The sequence below is a fragment of the Dipodomys merriami genome, unplaced genomic scaffold (assembly GCF_024711535.1).
Source record: "Dipodomys merriami isolate MVZ:Mamm:240054 unplaced genomic scaffold, mDipMer1.0.p SCAF_1005, whole genome shotgun sequence".
Classification (NCBI taxonomy): domain Eukaryota; kingdom Metazoa; phylum Chordata; class Mammalia; order Rodentia; family Heteromyidae; genus Dipodomys; species Dipodomys merriami.
This window is the reverse complement of record NW_027202278.1, coordinates 142728-163630: the sequence shown is the minus strand read 5'-3', so window position 1 is coordinate 163630 and position 20903 is coordinate 142728. Positions and strand designations below refer to the sequence as shown.

General features: G+C 32.9%; 1 non-coding gene across 1 annotated transcript; it reads left to right on the top strand.

Moving 5' to 3' along the window:
* Positions 1–6039: 6039 nt before the first annotated feature.
* LOC138807107 (U6 spliceosomal RNA) lies at positions 6040–6141 on the top strand. The gene has a single exon (XR_011366055.1). It is a non-coding gene; the product is annotated as a U6 spliceosomal RNA (small nuclear RNA).
* Positions 6142–20903: the final 14762 nt, after the last annotated feature.

Sequence of the window (20903 nt, the reverse complement as noted above, 5' to 3'; positions counted from 1 at the left end):
CAGAGTGCAAACAGCAATTGCCACTGCATGCTGTGCTTTGTTGTTAGTGGGTATTTAAAGACAAGCAAGCATGATCTTTGCCAAGATTTGGTCAGAAGACATTGACACAAAAATTTTAACAGATACATTTTTACTTGACCTATGAGACAATGCCTTGGTATATTATTAATTTTGGGGGGGTCTGGTCATGGGGCCTTAACTCTGGGCCTGGGTGCTGTCTCTCAGCTCTTCAGCTCAAGGCTAGAGCTCTACCACTTGAGCAACATCACCACTTCTGGCTTTTTTCTTTTTGCTTATGTGGTGCTGAGGAATCGCACTCAGGGCCTCATGCATGCAAGGCAAGCACTCTACCACTTAGCCACCTTCTCAGCCCTGTCTTGGTATATTATTTATCAAAACTATTTTAGAATAAGCTCAAACCACTTTTCCAATCTCAGGAAAATGCTTGACCAGCTGTTCAACTATGCTTAAGCAAGCAGAAGAGCTACTTCCTCAGCTCCCAGGAGTCCATGACATGTGTTTTGAGATAGGGAGAGAACATTTTTCCTCTCTAGCCCGGCAAACCAAGAGCTTTCCTAATACTTAAACACAGTCCTCAGATAATCCTGAGGCCGGAGCCTGCATCATTCTGCCCCTTCAACATAGACCCTGAGATTTCACAGTCTTGAACTGTAATCTTCCAAGCTTAGCATCCTGATTATCTTTGATAGTTAAAAAGTATAAATATAAGTAATATTTGCAAGAATTCCAGTGGAGGAAAAATGATGCAACCCAGTTAATAGTGGTGTTCTTTCCAGAACAAGGAGGGCATCACATTAGCAGAGATGCAGTGTATTTTCACAATGGAGATAAGCTATACTTGATGTGAATTAAGGGAATTTTGAGGTACACCCTACAAATTGGAAACTGGTGGGCTAGGATGACTTTATGACATAAATCTTGTGATTGATGGTCATGAAAGAATAGCTTAATCTGATAAATAACTGCTTACTCTTGAAGAATTAATTATAACATGCTTCATAGTTTTATCCCATATCAGAATGTGGCTCTTTTTCTGTTCACTTCTCAGTCTGTAACACCCCATTGGAAAATGAATCTATTGCAGAATTACATAACATGCAAACAGGTATATTTTGAGTCTCTCAGGTATGGAATGTTCAGAATTTTAAAATGAGTAGTTATTAGTCCTAGGAATTTTGAAGAACAAATACATTCTGTCCTCTTAACAACTTATTTACTTTTAAAAGTTATGGGTTTCCATAGAATGAAAATGTTTTCTGTGTTAGTATAAGAAAGTAGTAAATTTATTCTATTTTCAAAATATTGGCAAGTATATTGTGAAAAATTGTCTAGTTGGATATTCAAGTTGGTGATCCTGTGATAAAGAAGAGGTAATTAATTCAAATTAGATGCCAAATAATACTGATTTTTAAAAAGTTACTACATAAAGAATAATATTTACTATACCAAAACAGTGAAATTTTATTTCATCAGCTTATTTTTAATTTAATTTTATTATGAAAGTTATGTGCACTGGGGTTACAGCCATTGTAAGGTACTGAATACATAACTTTTCAAACTTGCTATCCCCTCTCTCATTTTTCTCACAAAAGTTGTAATGTACATTTCCAACTTATTGTGTTGTGTGAATTGCCATTGCATTGGTTTGCTCTTTGTCTTTGCCTCGCCATTTTTTTTTGTTCCTCTTCCCTTCCCTAATTAAGGTAAATGTATACACAATACACAGGGTACGAAAATGAAACACAGCAGGGGATTAACCATAGGGGAAAATCTCAAAGAAAATAGAAATTACATAGTACATCAAAAACAACAACCGCAAATTAATATCTCTCTTTCCATATCTTGGAGGTCATTTTGCTCATCATCAGCTTATATGAACATATATATGCATAACAAAGCCACTGGAAAACAGTAGTTTCATGGACACTATATCATGAAAACAACATGTTAACTTTTTTTGATGGTAAAGGTGGAATTAGGATTGTTGAATTCGCGATTCTGATAAAGGAATTTCAAAAAAGTTTTAAAATTTATGACAGGTAAATTTTAATTGTTCAAACTTTTTAGCAACATAGCCTATTAAGGACATTTAAAATTGTCTGGGAAAATAGGCTTTCATGCAAAGAAATCCTTGGAGACTTAGCTGGGAGGGAGCAATGTGGGTGAATATGGCTCATTTTCACACTAAACAAACAAGCCTCACAAACCTTGCTGTAAATCCTGTAGGTTCCCTTGAGAATTGTCCTTACCCAGGAAATATATTCTCACTGTGTGAAAACAAGGTTTTAGTGGAATTTAAATTCAAAGTTCTTAAAAAAAAGCCATCAAAATTTGTGAATTGACATTTAATTACCAAACAGTAATTCTCTCAAAAAGAAGGAAAGATGTAATTCAAAATCACTTTATTAAAAGTATGAGAAAAGAGTAGTGGAGAAAGATGAGAAAAACCATAGAGGACTGTTATCTCTCCAGTGGTGTAATGGGTTCTTTATCTTGTTTCTTCCATTCTATTTTCGTCAGCTATGAAGAGTGTCTCAGGACTGGAGTAACCAGTTCAGACAAAGAATACTCACAGAATGGGGACGGGGAAAGTGGCTCAGTGGTAGAGCGCTTGCCTTGCATGCCTGAGGCCCTGGGTTCGATTCCTCAGCATCACATAGGCAAAACGAAAACAGCCAGAAGTGGAGCTGTGACTCAAATGGTAGAGCGCTAGGCTTGAGATGAATAGCTGAGGGACAGCGCCCAGGCCCAGAGTTCAGGCCCCACGACCGCCCCCCCCCAAAAAAAAAAAAAGAATACTCACAGAAGAAAATATTTGCAGTCGATGTAGGTGATTTATAACCTTTGACAGTCTATTCAAATCTGTTCAAAATTCTCCCCTACCCTAACCTGCCATCTTTGAACAGCTTTGTTTGCTTTTCCCAAGACTGCCCTTCATTAACTGCTTAAAATTTTGTGAGGTCATATAAATACTTTCTAGAGATTGCTGTTTGGTTGTGATTTTTGTGTGTTTTTGTTTGTAGTTGTGTTTTTAACTGAATTTCAAAAGGTTGCACAAGTGGGTTGGAATTAAATATGTCCACCTAATTGTCCAATGCTCCTGGATCAGAGGCAATACTTCTATCATTCTTAACCAACCCTTTCTCCAAGACTTATTTCAGATTTACCACTTCCTTTATTACATGTGTACATTGAGTATTCTAGCTGTACTTGCCCCTTGTTCCATTTTTCATTCATTTTATGTCTTTACTATTATTCCTTTCTGGTTTCAATATCCTGATAGTCATTCTGTTAAACTGTCAGTTAATAGTTTGAAAGGCTTATATACATTCCATGGAGTTTCAATCCTGCATATACTTGAACTGATGTCAGCTTATATTTCCATAATTCATTCATCTGCAATAACAATTTGTAAGACTGGAGACGTGAAGCACCTAGACATGATTTTATTCTCATCTTTTTGAAAGATTAATCTTTAGTCAACAAGAAAGTTTAAAAATCACTTAGAATTTATAGCTAGCTACCAGTTTTTATAAATGGCTTTGTACATTGGTGTGTGATTATTTTATTTTACATGGGATGATATTTTCTACTACCTATAAGTTTTGGACAAAGAAGAAAACTAAATTTTATTACTGTAGAGTAATATGATAGAAATAGAAGACAAATTTTACGTTTATCACATATCTGATCAGTACCCATAATCAAGACTTAAAGTCATATTTCTTACTATGTTAAACAGATAGGGAAAATATGATAAGGCAACACATGATAGGGCAACTATTAGTAACTTTTTAAAGTGTGCATTCTTATGTGATGAAATTTACTTTATTATCCAATATTTGGGTTTGAATTATGGGAGGCTGATCTATTTTACACATTTCTGGAAGGCACCTACTGAACAACGCAAATGGTGGGAGATACTATTTCTACACTTTAATGAATGGTTGAACTTATTTGGCATTAGTGCTGAGTAAATAAATCAACTCTATTGTAACTTGATTCCTACACTTGAAAAACTGAATGTCACTGTCATTTACTTGTCAAGTGTTATTTTGGTGAATATGATTTTAAAAAGTTTATTTGAAAAGTTATATACTTTCAAGAGATTAAATGTAGGTTATCATTGGTTTGAGAATGACAACATTTTTATACTACAGAACCAAGATTTACTGAAGTACCAGTGTTTTGAAGTACTAAGGGTCTTCTCAATTAATGTTTTTCGAAATTATATTGGACCTCTAAGTCAAGTTTTCCTAACCTTGGTAGAACAATTATGGATCTATCATTCCAGGAATTATTTTTTTGCCTACTTATGCTGGACTGCAATCTTTCATTCATCATTAAGAGAGGGGTATTAAAAATAATCTTGTGACATTTGGGATTTTGTTTACTCATATGGGCTGCTCATCTGTAAATTGAAAGTTTGAACTACAGTACTTTCTCTCATATTTTGTGATCTCATCATTTTAAGTTGCCTTACATTTCACAATTGCTTACTGCTAATTCCTGCAATGAATTGGGGCACTGAAATATCATAGGAAGTGAGAAATTGAGATGGGTCTTTAATTACTTTCTGTTAGCATGTTGCATGGGCCAAGATGAGAAGGTTTGCCCATGTTACCTGATGATGCAGATAACTGGGACCTGATATCCTCATACCCGTGGGTACTGCAGAAGAATAATAGCTTTTAGGCATCATATCAGCAAAATTTGGGTATAATCAGTAAGAATGTTTCAGAAATATGGAGAAAAACACTTTGGGACTAGCGAGTTAACACAATATACACAGCAGCAGTGTAAAATCTCTTCTAGATTAGAGGAAAACAATACTGTTTTTTTTTACTATGTGAATTCAGAAGACCACGAACATTAGAAGGTATCACAAGTTTATACCGAGGACATTGCATTGATACTTTTTATATTCTATTATATATTCTAAACCTAATTATTCATGTTTCAATCTATTTATGGGAATAAATTTCAATTTATTTGTCAAATTATCAATCAATTCTAGTAAGAGTCACTGTGTGAAATTTAAGATCAATACATATAAATATAAAATATATAAGTATATATATTATGAGAAATTGTTATTCATTGTTCTGTTGTGGTTAGGGTATCAAAGGCAACTCTGCTTTAAAGTATTTTTCCATTATCTCTACGTCAGTTTTCGGTAGAGTTAGACCTAAAACTTTACCATTTGTAAATTTACAGCCTGGAGGCAAGAGGAAACACTTTGATTAAAACATAACCAATTTAAGCCTAATATCGAGGAGAAACATATGGACTTCTCTAGGAGGTATGGAAATATCTGGTGATAGAAAGTCAGTAGTGTAAGTTCCTGCCTTGTTGGATGGTAGACAGGCCAGGATATTAGGTAAACATGCATATGAACAATTTTTTCACATTCTTGGCTTTAGCTACTTTTAAAATGATAGGTATAATAAACAATTATATTTTGATAAAATACCTTCTATTCTGAATATTTCGGTCTGCAGTGTTCATCTCTCTATGAACCCTTGTAACTAAGATTAATTTTGTTCCAGTAAGAAAACTATGCTGTCAGGGTAAGATATTCTGGTTGGTCTGTTCCTACATGGAAGAAGGGTGAAGGGTAAGGAAGACATTTGTACCACTGAGACCTCATTTAGGAAATTTTAAGCTGCAGAAGTTTAGAAGTAGCTCTTATGCAAGGCTTACTTTGAATCCATTAGCTCCACAAAGCTAACTCCGTTGATAAGTACTTGAAAAGCCATCACCTTTGGACTTAGCTATAAAGGCTTCAAAATATGATCAAATTTCAAATGAAAACGACAAAATAGTCATTGACAAAAAATTGCAAATGTGAGCAATCGACCAAACAATATAAGTTTTTTCCACTATATACAGAAATTTATAGAAATAAAATCAATAGCATATTTAGGAACAATAAAGGTTCCTTGTTACAAATAGGCAACCAAGGATATATGCCTGTATAAAGATTGCATCATTAACTACTTAAATTAAGAGGATACTCCATGCTTCAGCAGTCGGTCTACCCAAATTACAACAATACAGAGATTAACATGGCACTTGCACAAGGATGATATGAAAATGTGTGAAGTATTATATTTTTCATTCTTCAAATGCAAGAAATGAAAAACAGTTATTAAAAAGTTGATTACAAAAATCAAGTGTAACAAAACCTGTAATTCATAGAATTACAGGTTAGTTTGACAACAGTGTATTAAATCTTCACCTTCGAACGGCCCTTACATAGAATAACCTTTAAAAAACTTGAAATTAGATAACATTATCTTTTTATCCCAAAGAAATAAAATAATATAAGGACCTCGGGAAAAAAGGAATCTTAAACTTTTTCTATATAGAATGTAATCTGAAAGGACACATTTATTAATGAACCTTTATATTATAAAACAATATAGACTGCAAAGTATTATATCTAGAAGACAATGAAATAGATTATGAACTTTATAGAAACATAGATACTTTTTTCAGACAAGCACCAGGATTATCTTTAATTTCTATACTATTCATTTCAACAGAAAAAATAAAATTAAAAATATTCCAAACTCTGCAGAAATCATTATAGATGCATACAAACAACTCTTAAATACATTTTGACACCAAAGTCATGCAATTCACGTGGAAGAATACCATGGAATCCATAAATTTTTAAATTAAGATATTACTGTTGTTTTGTATTATGAAAATATTTTGTAGGGACAGAAAGGATGGACTGGCACTTTTGAAATTTAAGAAACTTAACCAAACCATTACTACATAGGAGTACAATTTGTACAGCCTTCCACTACTTCAAAAGTAGTGATACATACTTATCCTTTTGGCAATATCAGATGAGGTTTCTTCCAAGTTGTTTTTCAGATCCGGTTTGATATCATGATTCAACAGAAGGAGGTACAGCATATCTTTGCTATTTCAATTCCCAGCAACAAGATTCAAGGGGGTCTAGAGGACTTTAGTTTGGAGATTGGTATCTGCATCATGATGAAGTAAGAAAGAATCCATTCTGGTATTATTCCACATATAAGCACTGTGCAGGGTTGCCAAGCCATTCAGAATTATAGCATGAATATCTGCCTTGAGCTACCAACTCATGGACAATGTCTAAATGTCCACTTTAGGATTCCTGATGAAGAGGGGTATACTTACCTCATCTCTAGTATTCATATGAGTGGCCTTTTTGAAAAATAGTCTCGGTACTGTAGTAAGCCGATTCATTTCGACATCCCAAAGAAGAAATTTGCATGGATTCTTCTCCATTATTTTCTTGCAATTGATACCTTTCTCACGTTTTCATCTTGTTCCTTGTCTTCATCAGAATTGCCTAACCAGAGACTTTGAGTACCAGTGGAAATGAAGTGTCCATGTATGTCCCCAATAGTTCAGGTTGGTTGAACTGGTCAGAAAAATCTGGTGAATTTTCTGCATATGTTAATCCACCATGATTTATTTTCTCTTTTTCCATTTTTACTATTTTAAATTATTCTAACTGGAGAGTAGTGAATTGATAGAGAGCAGAGGAAAGATTTTCCTCCGTATTCAAATGCACAGACTGAAAATGAGGACAAGTGCTGTCTTCATAGGCAACTTATTCTAGAAAGGAGAAAATAGGAAACAATGCCTTCTATGTAAATGATTTGGGAAATACCAAGATATAGTGTAAGAGAACTTACTATTCAATATATGAGCTTTAAGTGCTTTCTAATAGATCCATTATTTACTGGTAACCAACCTTAGAAAAAAATGTATAGTGCAGTAGTAAAATAGAAGTCCTTTGTATGACTACCTAAATTCTTGTTTTTTTTTTAAAGACACTTGTTTTCATCTAAAAAATAGGCCTATCTATTTTCTTCAGTTGATTTTGATGATTGAAGATGCTTAATGAGGAGTCAACATGTATTGTAGTCCTTTGATATCAATTAAATTTCAGTTTTTCTTCTTGGATAATATAATGATCAAAGCAATAGGTCAGAATCAGCAAACAATAGTTCAGCATCATACTTTCAATGCAAATGGATCACCAGTAAGTAATCTTTGATACCATTTTCCACAAAGTTTTGTCACAGATACAATCTGCCTGTCTTTTCTAGCTGCTTTCCTAGCCTGGATCTCTTCTTTCATTGTGCAAGAAAAGTGTGATTCAACTGATTTCAGTCAGAATTGTTAATAGAATCATCAAGGATTTAGATTCTTTATAAAAAAAATTAGGTGTGGGGCCTGAACTCTGGGCTTGGGCACCGTCCTTGAGCTCTTCAAATCAAGGCAAGTGCTCTACCACTTGAGCCACAGAACCACTTCTGCGGTTCTGTTTATGTGGTGCTGATTTGGAAAATGGCAGAGCAGAAAGTGAAATGATGCAACCAAAAATATAAAAGCAAAATAAATTAGGATAATTATGGATCAACTTATTGTCTATGAGAATCATGAACGAGAGAGAGGAAGAGAGATACAGATGTTCAATGACCTAGCTGGCCAAAAAATCCATGCTTCTGATCCATTTACAAAGTAAAGAATTTTATTTTTTATTTGTTAAAAGAGATTGAAATATAATTTATGTATTTATTGAAATTAGTAAATACATTTTAGTAGCCTACATAAAGAGACATAGCTTTGACCAAATTATAAATAAGAATCTTAATCCTTGGACTGGGTTGCTGGCTCAGTGGTAGAGTGCTTTACTTGCAACTTACTATAGTGCAGAGACTACTTTCAAAAAAGGCCAGTCATATGAATACTGAGGATGAGGATGAGTATACCCCTCTTCATCGGGAAGCCTAGAGTGGACACTTAGACATTGTCCATGAATTGGTAGCTCAAGGCAGATATTCACGCAATTACTGTGAATGTCTGGACACCCCTGCACAGTACTTATATGTGAAACATATTGCAACAGTACACACACACACACACACACACACATACATACATACACACACATATACACACATACACACACATCATCAGATTTCTTCGTATGTATTTTTTGTGTATGGTCTTAAGAAGAAATTTACATTACTAACTTGAATTTCTGACAGAACAATATAATCACTATACAACTTGCTTCTATACTCTCAATATTAAATTGCTAAGTATGTGCAATATATAAGTATAGGAAAAAGTAGGAGCCACACTGGTGGCTCATGTCTTTATTCCAAGCTAATCAGAAAGACGAAATCTGATTATTGTGGTTTGAAACCAGACCAAGAAAAAAAGTCCATTAGATTCTGGTTTGAAAGTAACCAGCAAAAGCTAGAAATGGTACAAGCAATAAAATGATAGCCTTGAGAAAACTAAAACAAATAAAAAAAAACAAATTCTAGGACAGAGCTAGGCCCTGAGTTCAAGCTCTAGTATTAGTATTTAACTAATGAAGGAATGAATTAGTTTAATAATTACCTAAAATAAATTAAGTGGTCACAGGTGGCGGGGCAAATAAAATGTTACTACCATGGTGACTGGATTATGTATTATTTTGTAATAAGGCAAATTATCATTTGTCCAAATCACTAATATTTTATTTGAACTTTTTTGTACAATAAACCCTGAATTTAGCATGTGTGTATATGTGTGTGTTCGTGCACACACATGTGTGTTTATGTGTGTGAGTTTGCTCTTGCAATATTGCTTGCCAATATGAACAGGGTGAGGCTGCAAAGAGCTGTGTTGCAATGTTTTTTATTTATAAGTGTTCTGTCCTGTCATTTCAGTAAATTTTATTTGTTAAGTAATAAAATCATCATAATCAAAGCATTTACAACATAAGTTAGATAAAAGAGATCATTTTTATTTCTTAATATATGTTAGGTAAAAATATACACATATAATTAGGTAGTAAGTTATTCTGTAAGATGACTGTACAAAATGTGTATTTGACTTCTTAAATTGGTTATATTTTTAAGAAATATTCATGGAGTGATTTTGACCGACTTGACCAAATAGGTATTACTCTCAGGGTATTTCTGTGAAACTCAAGGTGGATAAACTCTTTCCGTTTTTCAGTTGAAAATAACTTTCTTTGTAAGACCTTATCTATTCACACTAAGATAATAAACCCCGTATTTTTAAGGTTTGAATATCCCATCATAATGACTGAAAATCAGTATTGTATCTATACTTGTTAGATATATATTTTTTAAAAGACAAAAACATGTGTTATCTCCAGATTTTGGATGCATTTGAAGTTGTTTTGTACATACAAAGCTTTCTTCATTAATAGTTCTTTTGTGGGAGTAACTATCACAACTTTAACAAATAAGGCTTTTCTAATATCTTTTCCAATATAAATAACACCCCAGAGAGAGTTGTTTTTTTTTTTTTTTTTTTTTGCCAGTTATGGGGCCTGAACTCGGCCTGGGCACTGTCCCTCAGCTCTTTAGCTCAAGGCGAGCACTCTACCACTAGAGCCACAGTGCCACTTCCAGCTTTTTCTGCTTATGTGGTGCTGAGGAATCGAACCCAGGGCCTCATGCATACAAGGCAAGCACTCTACCACTGAGCCACCTTCCCAGCCCCCCCAGAGAGAGTTTTGCAATTTCATAAAAACATATAAATGTTTTAGTAATATTTTAGTTCTTTGACTATACAGCTAAAGACATTTGTGAAATAAATATTGTTAAGATCTGAAAATGTAAGTGGCTATATTGGCTTTTTATGCATCATTTTATGTAAAGCCAGTTTTTTTGAAACTAAAAGAAATAGAATAAAAGAATGTAAGTGAATTGGGTAACCTAATTATAAGTATAATTTTGTTTTCTATTAGCACAGTCCTTTGAATGTACATGATGCAGTTAAATTATTTTTGTGTCACTGTGCTTCAGTTATTTTTAGAATCTTTGTAGTTATGAGTGAATTTGTAGTATAAATAAAGGTCTTTTAATATGATTAGGATTAATCTTGTGTTTTGTGTTCTACTCCCATGAACATGAGTTATTTTCATTAGTCTTCAGTATCATAAGAAATTTTGAAAAAATTTGGTAGTATTGATGTCTTTATTTTGGGAGGGGAGGGGTCCGGTAGTGGGGCCTGAACTCTGGGCACTATCCCTCAGCTCTTTAGCTCAAGGCTAGCACTCTACCACTTTAGCCACAGCGTCATTTCCAGCTTTTTTCTTTTTGCTTGTGTGGTGCTAAGGAATCGAACCCAGGGCTTCATGCATATAAGGCAAGCGCTCTACCACTAAGCCACCTTCCAAGCCCTTCATTTCTTTTTAAACCAATAGTATTCACAAGTTGGAGAGTCTTTTAATTCATACTTAGGTCTTGGTGTCTATGATTTTTTATCCTCTCATTCCTAACATTAATGATAGGTCAGAATGCATTTTTGGGTATAGGAAAGGTAACATATTTATGTGGGGTCAAAGGTGATTTTTATATCAGTCTTGCTTTAACTATTTTAAAGTAGTACCTTTCTCTCAAAATGTTAGGTACAAAAAGCAATCAAAATACTTCGAATGGTAAACAACTTAGTTGAGCTGCAATGTGAAAATGATTGGTCCATAAGACCTGCAGTCTGTTTCCATCAGGAATTGGGGAGGTCATTCTTTCAGTAAGACAGTGTTAAACAGAAATATGGTCCCCAGGCATTGCAGTGTTGAGTAAAGGGATAAAATATGGTTTTTACTATTTTGAGCTAGAAATCAAGAATGTAATACTTTAGCAGTTCCTTTCACCAAGGAGGTATGCATTGATTATTAACTTTGACTTTTCATATTACAGTTCCCTATTTTCTAACAAAGATAAAGTGAAATATTGTGAAACTGAAAACAATAATTCTGGGAAATTTTCCTAGAATTTGTAGACTAAGTGCTGATATTTTAGTCATAAAATAGAATGAGGTTAATTGATACAGTGGGACATGATCCTCAGGTTAACACTTACCATGTGTGCAATGTTGTACTAGTAACTCCAACTCTGAAGACTTCAATATTATTAACTGAGAATTAAAAATGTAAGGAGTTCCACTTTATGCAATTATTGTGAGGATTAAATTATATACCATAGGTAAAGTACTTGGAAAAACAATCAATTAGCATTTGACACATTCTACCTTTTATTTTATCATGTAGTGAATTCTAACATTTTTACTGTGATTTAATATGTGCAATGTAATGTATTGATATTCATTGCATTGATCACTTTTCTGTCACTATGAGGAAAATACCTACAAAGAAAACTTCTGAGGAAGAAAATATTATATTGACTCATGGTTTAAGAGAACAGGGTTTAAGATCAAATGTCTCCATTGTTTTTAATTATATTTTTATTATCTTAACTAGGTATACACGGGAATTTCCATTCAATAAATGAGTTTTTAAGTTTGGATCTTTATATAACTTTTCCCTACCCTTCCAAACCTCACCCCACTTTAATTTTTTCTATTTTCATATTATTTGCATTGAATATAATGTCTTCACTCTTACTCCATAACTCTCTTTATTCCTTCCCTTTGTCTTCCCCTCACATCTTCCAGGTGATAGTTTCCTGGTATTCATTTTGTTGGATTAAAAGTTCAATTTTATAAGATACTACTACACCTTTTAAATACTGCTCTGAAAAATGAAAGCTTTGGTTAATACTGTTGTTTAACTTGCATAAAATTCTGGCTTCCAAATATGCGACAGAACATGGGTCCTTTGTGTGTCTGCTTCTGACTTCGTTTACTTAGCATATTTTTAGATCTATCCATTTCTTTGCAAATAATGTAACAGTCCTCATAATGGATGCATGCAATCCAATTGTGTATATATGACACACTTTCTCCAACCATCCCTCCGCCAAATGGCATCTTGGCTGTTTCCATAACTTGGCTGTGGTGAATAGTGCAGTAATGAACAAGGTTGTGAAAGTGATTTTACAGTAACCTTTTCTAAGAATTCATCACTATTTTTCTGTGAGCAATCCTTTAGCCAGTTTTTCAGAATAAGCACATCCTTCCTTTCATCTCCATCACAACGTATTGCAAGTCCTCAAAAACACACTATCCCATACATGTCTCAATAAGCTAAAACCACACTATGCCCATATTCTTTCAATATATTTTTAATACATAAATTTAGTGAGAACCTTCTATGTACTTTCCTAATGTGCGAATGAGAGACATAACAAGAGTAAAAGTAAGAAATATTCATTTTAATTAGCTATTATCATATTTAAAATCTTTTTCAGCTCTAACTCATAGCCTCACTTACTATTATTTTAATCTTTATTTGATTACTTCATCTATCCCCTAAATTATAATAGGTGAGTTAAATACATACAAAAAGTGTGGTTTGATTTTGACACTCATGTGTGAGGATGCACAATATGGGCAAATAGATGGATTAGAATTAATAGAAATTATCCATTTTGTTAGAGATGGTTTTTCCAAACTGATTCATATTTCATTCAACAAAAAGAAACGTGTAACAATTCCCTTTGTTTTGCTCCTTATTAACTTTTGTTTCCATTTTATTTTATAATGGATGATTTCATATATGTACTGTAGATACAAAAATATGTTAAACTATTTCTATCCATATGTATTGATATATATACATAAATACATATATTACACAGGGTACAACGATAATTTTTAACTTCTGTAACTATACAATTTACTAAATTATTAAAAACATCGACGGCTCATGCCTAGACTCCTGGTTACTCGGGAGGCTGAGATCTGATGAACATGGTTTAAACCCATCCTGGGCATGAAAGTCCATTAACCTCTTATCTCCAAACAACCAACAGAAAATAAGAACTGGAACTGTGGTTTAAAGTAATAGAGTGGTAGCCTTGAGAGAAAAAGCTCAGGGACATAACCCGGCTCTTAGTTCAAGAACTACAATCTACACAAAAAATCTATTTAATTTACACCTGTGTAAGTAGAGTATTTCCATAACCCAAATGCATATCCATGCTCATTTGCAAGGTAACTCTGTTTTGTGTGAAGAACCACTAAACATTATCACTAAAGTAGCATTGGAAAGTGGGTTCATTCTATCTCTCTAATGGATTTTTCTCCACTCAAATACTCAAGTGTTACAATTATTCCAATTATTAAAATCATAGCTTTTTTCTTTAATATCCCTAATATTACAGTATCTTGTGCCCACTAAATGGGTGTTCTTACCACTTTGTCATGTGTCCTGCCCTAAATTATCCTGATAATTTTTTCAGATAGAAACTGGCTTCCTACATGTGTATGATCTTGGTCTCAGTCCACTTTATGTTATTCTTCCTGGAATTTAGAATAACAAGTGCATGGTGTTATGTACAGATTTTTCCGTCTAGTCTGGGCCTTAGCCAATGTTCTCACAACAGTGCACTCCCATGTAGTCAGGATTTTCATAAGCTTGTCATAGATGATTTTTAAAAAATCTTTGCATTTCCTGCAGGTTCTTGAGTACTGAATTAATTTGTGTTTTCTTGTCTTGTTTTGTTTCATTTGAATGTATGTGTTGAGTTGTTCCTAACTTTACTTTTTGTTTCTTTCCCTGATGTTCTTACCTAAAGTGCTGAGAAACGAATTCTTCTTTCTCAAGATAGTCAGGGTGAACGTTATTTATTCCAAAGCAATTTCAGTAACATTTAAACACCTTCATATCTATGAATGGTATAAAAATGCTAAGCGCTGAGAAGGGTGTTTTTACTTTCACGGTAGTCTTTGCCATACACAGATCATGAAATATATGAAGATAATATAACTACGGATGCATGCCAGGAGGAGAAAAACCTATTATTAATTTTTTGACAGAGGCTTCCCTTCTAGTGAAAGAAATATATTATTTGATGCAGGATTTCTCAAAATCATATTGCTAGGAAGAACCTAAACAATCATCTAATACTATAGACTTGAGAGTGATGAATTGACTTCCTGAATAATTTACTTTTGGGTCAATTAAAAGCAAGCTTCCAAAAAGAAAGTAGATTTTAGAGAAACATGATGAATTTTATGTAAATAGGTCCTTAGCTGATTTTGTTAATTTGTGAACTAATACAGGGTAATAAAGTACAGCAAGGTAAAAAAGAATTTCACATTGAAATGCTCATTTGTGTGTGTGTGTGTGTGTGTGTGTGTGTGTGTGTTCATGCGCATGGGAGTATGCAAACACACATGTGCATGTGCTCATGCATGCATTCATCATTCTTGAGGCTTGATAGTGCCTGGGAACTATTCCTCAGCTTCTGTGCCCAAGGATAGTGGTCTACCCCTTCAACCACTTCTGTTTCTTTTGTTTGTTTGTTTAGATAATCACTTGTATTTTCATGCTTGGACTGGCTTTGAATAGTGGTCATGAGATTTCAGACTTCCGTGTAGCTAGTTAAGTGTATTCAGCCTCTGAGTAGCTAGTTAAAATTCTGCCTGTCCTCTATGCTTCACTGCTCTTTTATTCATTTCCTGAGGTAATCACAAGCCTAAGTCATATATATGTCTAATTGCTTTAAAAATGCTGTTACTGCTTGGCACCATGGGCTCCTATCTGTACTCTTAACTACTTAGGAGGCTTGAGAACAGAACGCAGGCCAAAAGTTTAGTGGAATTCCTTCTCAATCTATAGCTGGGTGAATTGGAACATTTCCACCATCCTTCACTATCTAATTACTACGATGGAAAGGACTGTGGATCCAGGCCAATCAAGGTAGCAGGCTGGACAAGTTGATGTTCATCTCGGATGCCATTGATGATGGGAAGGCTAAAAGCACAGATCAGGTCCAAGTTCTTGTGGCAAGGAAACCCCTATACTAAAATGAGCCACTGATATGATGCCAGCCTAGCAAGAAAAATATACCCCAAGTTGAAATACCCACAATTTCCCACAACCAAAATAAATATATACATGAACATTCAAAAAACTGTTCTTTGCTCTAATATCAGCTTTATCTGACTATCATATGATGTGACAGAATAGTTTCTTCATTAAACTTATGATAATTTAAAAAGACCTAAAATATTCTTTCTCCCTTATTAAGTGCAAATGAATGGCAAATTCCCTCATTTCTTACATATTGGACTACCACTATAAATTAATCTTATGTTTATTATTAATAGTAATATATTCTGATTTATTACTTTACTTTGTAACAACTTTTAAACTTTTGGCTTTTCTGCTGAAGTTGAAGTAATTAAATAATATCATCAAATATATTCCTTGGGTATTTATGGCAGTTTTTTACAAAGTTTTTAACCAATGGCTTCTACGAATTCTTAATTGGTATATCATTTGGGTTATTTTTAATTTCAATTTAATTTTATTTTAATGGTAATGTACACAGAGGTTACAGTTACCTAAATAAGGTAAAGTATTGAGTACATTTAATAGGGAAGGAACATTGTAATTCCTTCCATTGAATTTTGTACACTCAAAACAAGAAATACTGATGCTTTTTTTGTTGCTATTGATCCATGGGTACTTTTGCTTTCTTTGTTAATGCATTTTTATTATAAAATCGATATACAGAGGGTTTACACTTAATTGAGTCAACTAAAGAGCACACTTCATTTTATTTTCTAAATTTCAAATTTTGGGCTTAAATGATTTCGTTTCTTTAGGGTAATTCATTTTTTTCAGAGTTGTAGGATTAGTTAATTTATTTTTGCATGATTTTTACACATGTAAATTATTCAGACACATGTATTTTTCTTTTATAATATTTAACATGATTATTTAAACAATTTTTTCTTAATTTTTATATGGTTAATGATTTTAAATAAATTTATTTTCTTATAGTTATAAACATATTTGTCCAGGTAACAAATCCTTACTGTATTTTCAAGAAGCACATACTTTATTAAGAAATGCTTCATTACTTGGCCACTTTTTGGAAATAGTTTTACATGAATTAAAAAAAAAAAAGTTTGAGCTCGGCATTGTGATTTGTGGCATCCATTTTCTAGCTATGGTGGGTAGTGTAAATAGGGTTTGTAATTCGAGAGATACTGAGAAACTCTGACCTTATTATAAAACTATTCAGGTGGCTGGGAAGGTGGCTCAGTGGTAGAGCACTTGCCTTGCATGCTCGAGGCCCTGGGTTCGATTCCTCAGCACCACATAAGAAAAAAAAGCCGGAAGTGGCGCGGTGGCTCAAGTGGTAGAGTGCTAGCCTTGAGCTGAAGAGCTGAGGGACAGCGCCCAGGCCAAGAGTTCAGGCCCCACGACCGGACCCCCAAAAAAAAAAAAAAAAAAAAAAAAAAAAAAAAAAAAAAAAACTATTCAGAATGAAATGAATAGATATATAGCCCTCGCTACTGTTATATAGGGCACCTCACTATCATATTCTAAATCTTGAGTTAAAACACCAGTAACATCAATCTTTTGTCAAAATAAAAGGACATTTGTTTCAAAATGCTTATTATTTAAACTTATTTGCAAATATTCTCATGTCTTCTATTAATTTTCAATTTACTTAATCTATTAAAATCCAAGTATATTGTGATTATTTTATTTCTACTAAACTTTTAAATAGTATGAGTAATATTATGATTTCATATATTAACATACTTTTAGTATTTGTGATAATTTCCTCTGTTTAATATGATAATATGAATATTCCAAATGTGTGTATGTGTGTGTTTATGTGGTTTTTGTGTGTGTTTGCTTTGTGTGTACTTTGTAATGTTTGGGAGATCACACCATTGCTTCACACATGCTAGGCCAATGTTTTACCATTGAGCTATACTGCCTAGTTATAATCCAAATAGTGTTGCAAATCATGACATTGAAAATTTCATTCCTAGTATGTTTTTTCAAAATTATATATGATAAAATGTGATCCTTATTCTATCCACGCTAGCAATTTTTATTGTTATTTAGAATATTCCCACTACCTTTCCACTTCCAAAGTCTTGTGTTTGTTATTGATAAATGTTTTACTTTGCTTCTTTTCTCTCTTCATTCTTTTTCCCTTTAGAGTTTAGCTAATTTTTCTCTTATTTCTTTGCGAATTAATTATCATATTCCTATTAAATTTCCTTACATTGTAACAGGTATATACAATGCTTTATTTTCTATTTTCTTTTTTCCCATTTTCACTGACTTTTGGTCCAAACTATTAGATGGATTAAAAAGAAACTTGACTCAGGACACTTTAATTTTCTCCTTTTCTTCTCTGAAGTCTTTCTGTTTTTTGAAACACCATAGCAATGACATATAGCTCCTATGTGTTCCATCATTATTTCCCCTCTCACTCTCCTCTGTTGTACAGCTCAAGTTGTTATCATTCAGTTTGATGATGCTACAGCATTATCTAAGTCTTAACTCATTCCTAAATTAATTTTAGTTGTTTCCAGTATTCACTAAAGACATTTCTCTATGTATAATATCTGGGGTCTTGTGTTTTTACAAGGTACAAAATATGAGTGACTATCAAACATCTAGATATCTCTGTAGAATATTGGTCCACCTGCTCACTAAACTCGTATGTAAATTCAAGGAATACAGGTCAGTCAGAACAATCTTGTAAAATTGTGTAGCTTCAGCCTTCATACTAACTTTGAATCTTATTACCATGTTTAGTAGTGAAGACTAAATAGTTCTACTATAAGAGCAGATACATAGAAGAATGTAACAGAGTTGTCAAAAATAAATTCTTAGTTTTATGATCAATAGATTTTGAAAACTATCCTATGACTTTATGAAAAAAAAATAAAATCTTAAATGGGTGTATTGACACTATTGTCTCTCGAGATTTAAAGAATGATCTTAGACTACTACCTCAATCCTTTTTTGTTTTGTTTTGTTTTTTTGACATTCATGGGGCTTGAACTCTGGGCTTAAGCGCTGTCTGTGTGTTCTTCTGCTCAATGTGAGTGCCCTACGGCTTGAGTTACAACACCAAATCTGGTTTTCTAGAGGTTTATTGGATATAAGAGTCTCATGGACGTTCCTGCCTGGCCTGGCAGGGTTACAGATATGAGCCTACTTCCATCCTTATACAAAAATTTAATATAAAAAATGATTATCAAACTAAATGTGAGATGTGAAAACCTATAATGCATAAATGTAAAAGGTTTCTAAAATTTTGACATGGAATGCATTAGTGGCTAATGAAAAGCAAAAATAATCTGGATTATATCAAGTGATAGCTTTTCATAATTCAAAGGACACTATAACCGAAGTGAAAACGTATCCAAGAGATACAGGAAACATATTTGTTAATGCTACAATGTTAATGCTACAATATTACTGAATCTTAAGTATTTTTATATCTTCTAATTCTATATAAATTTTTCCCGAATAGGGTATTTCTTTAAAGAACATATGTAAATTGATAGTCAATAGGAGGAGCAAATGAAATAAGTTCCTCTTTAGTATCTAAGAATAAATCAAAAGAAAACTCACTAGTATGACCATAAAATAAAAAGATTACACAAAATATAGTAGTGCAATTATGGAGAAATTGATATACTCCACATAGCAAATCAATTTGTACAATACTACAATCATTATATCAAGCAAGTTTTCAAAAGGTCAAAGAAAATTTACAGGATATATTTATTACACTTCTATGTATATATTAAAGAGAAGTAAAAAGCTTGTTTGGACAGGGAATATAGCTCATTGACAGTACACTTGAATAATATGTGTTAGAACCTGGAAATAATCCCCAAAAACAAATTTGAAAAGACACACTATAGAGGATGTATGCTGGACAAATTCCTGTAAGTGAATTTTATATCTATCTTAATGTCTGTTCTAAAATTTATGGCATTTCTATTTGAAGAAATGCAAGTTTGTGAAAATTAGGCTTGGAAAACCTATTATTGTACAATTTACTTCCAAAGCACTACAATGTATACAATAAAAGGAGATTATATATTGCATGTGAACTTCATGTCAGCAAAAAGGAAAACTATTGTTAAAAATACTTCACACAAATTGCAGAATACCTAAAAAGATGTTTTCATTGTTGGCTAAAAAGTCTTTGTAAACTACAGCGTTTAAAACAACGATGTGATTTCTGTGTTTTTTGAGTTTTTTGGTCGTTTTTTTGAGTTTATACAGAGATAACTCAATCAAAAAGTGTATATGATAACTGTAATATCTAGGAATTATGCATCACTTATAAGTAATTGATAACCTTTTCTGGAAGAAACTTTTAGCAAATGACAAATGACCCAAATCTATGCATCTGCATTCTAAGAAAGTCATATGTTACTTCTTCAATCCAATTGTATTCTCTACTTTGCTAGGAAAAAAATTATTATCAAGGTAAGAACCAATAGCAATGAAAAGAATAAAAATACATAATCATCTTGACTTATTTGTGAAAATAACAAATGAAATAAAACAATTTCACTTAAGCAACTCCAATATTAGTATATATAAAGATGTTCCTGAATACCAATATCCATTGAATTTTTGGAATTTTAATTTCGACCAACATATAAAAACTAGAACAAGAAAACAAATATAGTCTTAGAGCAAATCAGCTTTCGACTAATTTTTTTAATTGTTTTGAAATTACAAAAGTATTGATACACTGGGAAGGGATGTGAAGGGTAAACAAAGGAGGAGGCTGCAGTGCTTGATAAGAAATGTACTTATCTTGCCCATGTAATTGGAACCCGTGTGTACAGTATGTTCACAATAAAAAATAAAATTTTTAAAAAAAAGTGAGGAAAAGGAAAAAAAGGAAAAAAAGAAAAAGAAAAGAAAAAAAAGAATTGATACCATTAAGAAAATGATTTTTTCCTATGGAAATCAATTTAAAATGTTTATTACTTATTATAACTCAAATAGAAAACAAGAGTATTTTTATACAATCATTACAAATATCATTTTAATACTATAATAAAATAGAATAAAAGACCAGTCCCAATATATTATCATTATTCTTAATTCCTAATCATTACCTAAATACCTTAAACTGAATAGT